This window comes from Oncorhynchus keta, unplaced genomic scaffold (assembly GCF_023373465.1).
Source record: "Oncorhynchus keta strain PuntledgeMale-10-30-2019 unplaced genomic scaffold, Oket_V2 Un_contig_30120_pilon_pilon, whole genome shotgun sequence".
In the NCBI taxonomy this organism is placed as follows: Eukaryota; Metazoa; Chordata; class Actinopteri; order Salmoniformes; family Salmonidae; genus Oncorhynchus; species Oncorhynchus keta.
Window position 1 is genome coordinate 15,001 of NW_026286901.1, and position 9,335 is coordinate 24,335.

The following is a 9,335-nucleotide window of genomic DNA, read 5'->3' on the forward strand; positions in this document are numbered from 1 at the left end:
GTTGAGCACTAAACCTGGGTCTAATCAGCCTGTGTTGTTGAGCACTAAGCCTGCATCTAATCAGCCTGTGTTGTAGAGCACTAAGCCTGGATCTAATCATCCTGTGTTGTTGAGCACTAAGCCTGGGTCTAATCAGCCTGTGTTGTTGAGCACTAAGCCTGCATCTAATCAGCCTGTGTTGTTGAGCACTAACCCTGGGTCTAATCAGCCTGTGTTGTAGAGCACTAAGCCTGGATCTAATCATCCTGTGTTGCCGGCACTAAGCCTGAGTCTAATCAGCCTGTGTTGTTGAGCACTAAGCCTGCATCTAATCAGCCTGTGTTGTAGAGCACTAAGCCTGGATCTAATCATCCTGTGTTGTTGAGCACTAAGCCTGGGTCTAATCAGCCTGTGTTGTAGAGCACTGAGCCTGGGTCTAATCAGCCTGTGTTGTAGAGCACTAAGCCTGGGTCTAATCAGCCTGTGTTGTTGAGCACTAAGCCTGGGTCTAAACAGTCTGTGTTGTTGAGCACTAAGCCTGGGTCTAATCAGCCTGTGTTGTTGAGCACTAAGCCTGGATCCAATCAGCCTGTGTTGTTGAGCACTAAGCCTGGGTCTAATCAGCCTGTGTTGTTGAGCTTAAGCCTGGGTCTAATCAGCCTGTGTTGTTCAGCACTAAGCCTGGGTCTAATCAGCCTGTGTTGTTGAGCACTAAGCCTGGATCTAATCATCCTGTGTTGTTGAGCACTAAGCCTGGGTCTAACTGGGCCTGTGTTGTAGGAGCACTAAGCCTGGCCCAATCAGCCTGTGTTGTAGAGCACTAAGCCTGGGTCTAATCAGTCTGTGTTGTAGAGCACTAAGCCTGGATCTAGTCAGTCTGTGTTGTTGAGCACTAAGCCTGGGTCTAATCAGCCTGTGTTGTTGAGCACTAAGCCTGGATCTAAATCAGCCTGTGTTGTAGAGCACTAAGCCTGGATCTAATCAGCCTGTGTTGTTGAGCACTAAGCCTGGGTCTAATCAGCCTGTGTTATTGAGCACTAAGCCTGGGTCTAATCAGTCTGTGTTGTAGAGCACTAAGCCTGGATCTAAATCAGTCTGTGTTGTAGAGCACTAAGCCTGGGTCTAATCAGCCTGTGTTGTTGAGCACTAAGCCTGGGTCTAGTCAGCCTGTGTTGTTGAGCACTAAGCCTGGGTCTAATCAGCCTGTGTTGTTGAGCACTAAGCCTGGATCTAATCAGCCTGTGTTGTTGAGCACTAAGCCTGGATCTAATCAGCCTGTGTTGTAGAGCACTAAGCCTGGATCTAATCAGCCTGTGTTGTAGAGCACTAAGCCTGGATCTAATCAGCCTGTGTTGTAGAGCACTAAGCCTGGATCTAATCAGCCTGTGTTGTTGAGCACTAAGCCTGGATCTAATCAGCCTGTGTTGTAGAGCACTAAGCCTGGATCTAATCAGCCTGTGTTGTAGAGCACTAAGCCTGGATCTAATCAGCCTGTGTTGTAGAGCACTAAGCCTGGGTCTAGTCAGCCTGTGTTGTAGAGCACTAAGCCTGGATCTAATCAGCCTGTGTTGTAGAGCACTAAGCCTGGGTCTAATCAGCCTGTGTTGTAGAGCATTAAGCCTGGGTCTAGTCAGCCTGTGTTGTAGAGCACTAAGCCTGTATCTAATCAGCCTGTGTTGTTGAGCACTAAGCCTGGGTCTAATCAGCCTGTGTTGTAGAGCACTAAGCCTGGATCTAAATCAGCCTGTGTTGTAGAGCAATACGCCTGGGTCCAGCTGTAGTTCCTTAAGCATTAGCTACTAACTAAGACTGTTCTGTGTAGCTGTGTCCCAAGTATCCAGACAAGCCTGTATAGAACCCTACTCCCTACATAGTGCACTACTTCTGATCAGGATATAGGGTACCATTTGATCTGTGTTCGGGATATTTTTTATTTATTTTATTATTTAACCTTTATTTAACTAGGCAAGTCAGTTAAGAACAAATTCTTATTTTCTGGTCTGGTAATATAGAGTTGAATACCTGAACACTCTCACTGTCTGGTAATATAGGATTGAATACTGAACACTCACACTGTCTGGTAATATAGAGTTGAATACCTGAACACTCTCACTGTCTGGTAATATAGAGTTGAATACCTGAACACTCTCACTGTCTGGTAATATAGAGTTGAATACCTGAACACTCTCACTGTCTGGTAATATAGAGTTGAATGCCTGAACACTCACACTGTCTGGTAATATAGGGTTGAATACCTGAACACTCAGACACTGTCTGGTAATATAGAGTTGAATACCTGAACACTCTCTCACTGTCTGGTAATATAGAGTTGAATACCTGGATACTCTCACTGTCTGGTAATATAGAGTTGAATACCTGGATACTCCCACTGTCTGGTAATATAGGGTTGAATACCTGAACACTCTCACACTGTCTGGTAATATAGGGTTGAATACCTGAACACTCTCACTGTCTGGTAATATAGAGTTGAATACCTGAACACTCTCACACTGTCTGGTAATATAGAGTTGAATACCTGAACACTCAGACACTGTCTGGTAATATAGAGTTGAATACCTGAACACTCTCACTGTCTGGTAATATAGAGTTGAATACCTGAACACTCTCACTGTCTGGTAATATAGAGTTGAATACCTGAACACTCTCACTGTCTGGTAATATAGAGTTGAATACTGAACACTCTCACTGTCTGGTAATATAGCGTTGAATACCTGAACACTCTCACTGTCTGGTAATATAGAGTTGAATACCTGAACACTCAGACACTGTCTGGTAATATAGGGTTGAATACCTGAACACTCTCACACTGTCTGGTAATATAGAGTTGAATACCTGAACACTCTCACTGTCTGGTAATATAGAGTTGAATACCTGAACACTCTCACTGTCTGGTAATATAGGGTTGAATACCTGAACACTCTCACTGTCTGGTAATATAGGGTTGAATACCTGAACACTCTCACACTGTCTGGTAATATAGAGTTGAATACCTGAACACTCTCACTGTCTGGTAATATAGAGTTGAATACCTGAACACTCTCACTGTCTGGTAATATAGAGTTGAATACCTGAACACTCACACACCATCTGGTAATATAGAGTTGAATACCTGAACACTCTCACTGTCTGGTAATATAGAGTTGAATACCTGAACACTCACACACCATCTGGTAATATAGAGTTGAATACCTGAACACTCTCACTGTCTGGTAATATAGGGTTGAATACCTGAACACTCACACTGTCTGGTAATATAGAGTTGAAATACCTGAACACTCTCACTGTCTGGTAATATAGAGTTGAATACCTGAACACTCTCACTGTCTGGTAATATAGAGTTGAATACCTGAACACTCTCACTGTCTGGTAATATAGAGTTGAATACCTGAACACTCAGACACTGTCTGGTAATATAGAGTTGAATACCTGAACACTCACACTGTCTGGTAATATAGGGTTGAATACCTGAACACTCTCACTGTCTGGTAATAGAGTTGAATACCTGAACACTCAGACACTGTCTGGTAATATAGAGTTGAATACCTGAACACTCACACTGTCTGGTAATATAGGGTTGAATACCTGAACACTCTCACTGTCTGGTAATATAGAGTTGAATACCTGAACACTCACACTGTCTGGTAATATAGAGTTGAATACCTGAACACTCAGACACTGTCTGGTAATATAGAGTTGAATACCTGAACACTCTCACTGTCTGGTAATATAGAGTTGAATACCTGAACACTCTCACTGTCTGGTAATATAGAGTTGAATACCTGAACACTCTCACTGTCTGGTAATATAGAGTTGAATACCGGAACACTCTCACTGTCTGGTAATATAGAGTTGAATGCCTGAACACTCAGACACTGTCTGGTAATATAGGTTGAATACTGAACACTCAGACACTGTCTGGTAATATAGAGTTGAATACCTGAACACTCTCACTGTCTGGTAATATAGAGTTGAATACCTGAACACTCAGACACTGTCTGGTAATATAGGGTTGAATACCTGAACACTCAGACACTGTCTGGTAATATAGGGTTGAATACCTGAACACTCTCACACTGTCTGGTAATATAGGGTTGAATACCTGAACACTCAGACACTGTCTGGTAATATAGGAATGAATACATGAACACTCTCACACTGTCTGGTAATATAGGGTTGAATACCTGAACACTCTCACTGTATAGAGTTGAATACCTAGATACTACATAACATAACATATGCCATTTAGCAGACGCTTTTATCAAAGCGACTTACAGTCATGTGTGCATACATTCTACGTATGGGTGGTCCCGGGATCGAACCCACTACCCTGGCGTTACAAGCGCCATGCTCTACCAACTGAGCTACAGAAGGACCAATATAGGGTTGAAAAACTGAACACTCTCACTGTCTGGTAATATAGGGTTGAATACCTGAACACTCTCACTTTCTGGTAATATAGGGTTGAATACTGAACACTGTCACTGTCTGGTAATATAGGGTTGAAAAACTGAACACTCTCACTGTCTGGTAATATAGGGTTGGAATACCTGAACACTCTCACTGTCTGTAATATAGGGTTGAATACCTGAACACTCACACTGTCTGGTAATATAGAGTTGAATACCTGAACACTCACACACTGTCTGGTAATATAGGGTTGAATACCTGAACACTCTCACTGTCTGGTAATATAGGGTTGAATACCTGAACACTCACACTGTCTGGTAATATAGGGTTGAAAACCTAACACTCTACCGTCTGGTAATATAGAGTTGAATACTCCCGGGATACTCACCGTCTGCATATCCTGGGCTCTAGACTGCAGTACCAGCCGTATATCTTGGGCCTCCCAGACCAGTAACTTTCACAGCTGGGCTCTAGACCGTGGCAAACCATGCCGGGCATATCCTGGCCCAGACTGCAGTAACTACAGCTGGGTGGTCTTAGTTCTGTATCGTAGTAACCACAGCTGGGCTCTAGAAATGTGCAACTACAGCTGGCATATCCTGGCCTAGACTGTAGTAACTACAGCTGGGCATATCTTGGGCTCTGTGGGACCGTAAAGTAACTACAGCTGGCCTAGACTGCAGCACCACAGCTGTTCCAGACTGTAGTAACTTGGGCTCTAGACTGTAGTAACTACAGCTGGGCTCTAGACTGTAGTAACTACAGCTGGGCTCTAGACTGTAGTAACTACAGCTGGGCTCTAGACTGTAGTAACTACAGCTGGGCTCTAGACTGTAGTAACTACAGCTGGGCTCTAGACTGTAGTAAGTACAGCTGGGTATATCTTGGGCTCTAGACTGTAGTAACTACAGCTGGGCTCTAGACTGTAGTAACTACAGCTGGGCTCTAGGCTGTAGTAACTACAGCTGGGTATATCTTGGGCTCTAGACTGTAGTAACTACACCTGGGTATATCATGGGCTCTAGACTGTAGTAACTACAGCTGGGTATATCTTGGGCTCTAGACTGTAGTAACTACAGCTGGGTATATATTGGGCTCTAGACTATACAGTGCAGTATGATATGGGTTCTGAATACAGTGCAGTATGATATGAGTTCTGAATACAGTGCAGTATGATATGATATAGGTTCTGAATACAGTGCAGTATGATATGGGTTCTGAATACAGTGCAGTATGATCTGGGTTCTGAATACAGTGCAGTATGATATGGGTTCTGAATACAGTGCAGTATGATATGGGTTCTGAATGCAGTGCAGTATCTAATGAGACACCCTGCCATGTTCTTTGTGAAGCAGTTAGATTGAAGGTGTTCCCACCACTACTGGTGTCTTTAGGGTGTTGGTACTGTAATGTAACTGGACGATAGATATATCTGATATAAAGTTATCGTCTGAGAAAACATTCGCTAGAGACCAGATACTTGTGGTGAATGTGTCAGAGACACGTGTCGACTCTGACTGTAGCTGTCAGGGACCAAATGACGCACTTAAGGATTTGGGGCGGTTTCTACAGCGCTGCCACACACACATAAACACAATCACGCACACACACGAACCCACACACAATCACACACACAGCGTTTTGTTGCTGTTATGTAAGTGGTTTCACAGTGATGCAATAGAAGGCCTGAACACAACACAGGCTAGCGTTATAAACAGACGAAGCGCATCGCAGGAACACAGGGAACACAGGGAACACAGGGAACACAGGGAACACAGGCTAGCGTTATAAACAGACGAAGCGTATCGCAGGAACACAGGGAACACAGGGAACACAGGGAACACAGGGAACACAGGGAACACAGGGAACACAGGCTAGCGTTATAAACAGACGAAGCGTATTACAGGAACACAGGGAACACAGGGAACACAGGCTAGCGTTATAAACAGACGAAGCATATTGCAGGAAACACAGGGAACACGGAACACAGGGAACACAGGGAACACAGGGAACACAGGCTAGCGTTATAAACAGACGAAGCGTATTACAGGAACACAGGGAACACAGGGAACACAGGCTAGCGTTATAAACAGACGAAGCATATTGCGGGAACACAGGGAACACGGAACACAGGGAACACAGATTACAGGTCACGGGAACACAGGGAACACAGGCTGAACAGAAACAACACATTACAGGGCTGTAATACAGGTTTTCACAATACATAAAGAGGTGAAAGGTCAAGAAACGGATTGGAGGAATGCCACACAACACTACACTGGGTTATTGGTCCGTTACAAGACATTGTAAATCCGTAGAACTTGCACTGACTCCAACCTCAGTGTATGTAAACTAGTTTTAATGACTCCAACCTAAGTGTATGTAAACCAGTTTTAATGACTCCAACCTAAGTGTATGTAAACTAGTTTTAATGACTACCCAACCTCAGTGTATGTCAACTCAGTGTTAATGACTCCAACCTAAGTGTATGTAAACTAGTTTTAATGACTCCAACCTAAGTGTATGTAAACTAGTTTTAATGACTCAACCTAAGTGTATGTAAACTAGTTTTAATGACTCCAACCTCAGTGTATGTAAACTAGTTTTAATGACTCCAACCTAAGTGTATGTAAACTAGTTTTAATGACTCCAACCTAAGTGTATGTAAACTAGTTTGTAATGACTCCAACCTAAGTGTATGTAAACTAGGTTTTAATGACTCCAACCTCAGTTGTATGTAAACTAGTTTTAATGACTCCAACCTAAGTGTATGTAAACTAGTCTTTAATGACTCCAACCTCAGTGTATGTCAACTAGTAGTTAATGACTCCAACCTAAGTGTATGTAAACTAGTTTTAATGACTCCAACCTGAGTGTATGTAAACTAGTTTTAATGACTCCAACCTAAGTGTATGTAAACTAGTTTTAATGACTCCAACCTCAGTGTATGTAAACTAGTTTTAATGACTCCAACCTAAGTGTATGTAAACTAGTTTTAATGACTCCAACCTCAGTGTATGTAAACTAGTTTTAATGACTCCAACCTAAGTGTATGTAAACTAGTTTTAATGACTCCAATCTAAGTGTATGTAAACTAGTTTTAATGACTCCAACCTAAGTGTATGTAAACTAGTTTTAATGACTCCAACCTCAGTGTATGTAAACTAGTTTTAATGACTCCAATCTAAGTGTATGTAAACTAGTTTTAATGACTCCAATCTAAGTGTATGTAAACTAGTTTTAATGACTCCAATCTAAGTGTATGTAAACTAGTTTTAATGACTCCAACCTAAGTGTATGTAAACTAGTTTTAATGACTCCAACCTGAGTGTATGTAAACTAGTTTTAATGACTCCAATCTAAGTGTATGTAAACTAGTTTTAATGACTCCAACCTAAGTGTATGTAAACTAGTTTTAATGACTCCAACCTAAGTGTATGTAAACTAGTTTTAATGACTCCAACCTCAGTGTATGTAAACTAGTGTTAATGACTCCAACCTCAGTGTATGTAAACTAGTTTTAATGACTCCAACCTAAGTGTATGTAAACTAGTTTTAATGACTCCAACCTCAGTGTATGTAAACTAGTTTTAATGACTCCAACCTAAGTGTATGTAAACTAGTTTTAATGACTCCAACCTAAGTGTATGTAAACTTCCCACTTCAACTGTACATGTGGCTGTAGTTTAGGGGCTCTTCATGTTGGCTAAACAACAAATGATGTAAGAAGTGACACTGGCCTCAGAGTCAGCATAGCTCTCACACACACAAACAAGCACACACACACGCACGCACGTGCACCACACAGGCACTGAACGCAATATACACACACACATTCAGAGACAGAAGAGGAGAGAGAGTGAGAAATGGTTAAAGAGAGAGAGAGACAAACAGAGAGAGGGAAAGAGAGACAGAGAGATGCGAAAGAGAGACAGAGAGAGAGAGACAGAGAGACAGAGAGAGGAGAGGCGAAGAGAGAGACAGAGAGAGAAGACAGAGAGAGAGACAGAGAGAGAGAGAGAGAGAGAGAGAGAGAGAGAGAGACACTACTGAACGGTACTCTGATGAGAGCGGTACTCTACTGAACGGTACTCTGCTGAACGGTACTTCTGATGAGCGGTACTCTGCTGAACGGTACTCTACTGAACGGTACTCTGATGAACGGTACTCTGCTGAACGGTACTCTGCTTAACGGTACTGCTGAGTGAACGGTACTCTGCTGAACGGTACTCTGCTGAACGGTACTCTGATGAGTGGTACTCTACTGAACGGTACTCTGCTGAACGGTACTCTGCTGAACGGTACTCTGCTGAACGGTACTCTGATGAACGGTACTCTGCTGAACGGTACTCTGCTGAACGGTACTCTGCTGAACGGTACTCTGATGAATGTACTTCAGGCTCCACTAGAGAATCAGCTCAGATGCTGTCTGATCAGAGTAAAACGGGGAAACAGGAAATGAGGGGAGGATTAATGTTGACCCCTCATCGAGGACCACCCCTGTGTGTGTGTGTGTGTGTGTGTGTGTGTGTGTGTGTGTGTGTGTGTGTGTGTGTGTGTGTGTGTGTGTGTGTGTGTGTGTGTGTGTGTGTGTGTGTGTGTGTTTGTGTGTTCCCCTCTAGTGTGTATGTGTTGATTGCAGACGGCAGTGTGTAATATATCTGTTGCCATGGCAGTGATTGACGAGCATCGTGACAGTGAAGCTTGTGTGTTTGGGCTCGGGACGGATAACGACACCACAACACACAGAAACAGAGTTGACACATCAGCCTTGATACAGGCCTCAGTACAGTTCACATGCAGAGACAGAGAGACAGAGGACACACATAGAGACAGAGCGAGAACGAGAGACACAGAGACACATAGAGACAGAGAGACAGAGACAAATAGAGACAGAGAGAGACAGAGACACATAGAGACAGAGAGAG

The 9,335-nt window shown here is 43.1% G+C and overlaps 1 long non-coding RNA gene and 1 pseudogene across 1 annotated transcript; both read right to left on the reverse strand.

Annotated features, from left to right (window-relative positions):
• The window catches only part of LOC127923585 (nuclear receptor ROR-alpha A-like), an 18,047-nt pseudogene extending 13,151 nt beyond the window's left edge, over positions 1-4,896 (reverse strand).
• Positions 4,897-7,256: 2,360 nt separating this feature from the next.
• On the reverse strand, positions 7,257-8,160 carry LOC127923586 (uncharacterized). The gene is made up of 3 exons (XR_008114781.1): positions 8,012-8,160; positions 7,802-7,976; positions 7,257-7,416 (listed from the first exon to the last, which is right to left on the reverse strand). It is a non-coding gene; the product is annotated as an uncharacterized LOC127923586 (long non-coding RNA).
• Between the last annotated feature and the right edge of the window lie 1,175 nt (positions 8,161-9,335).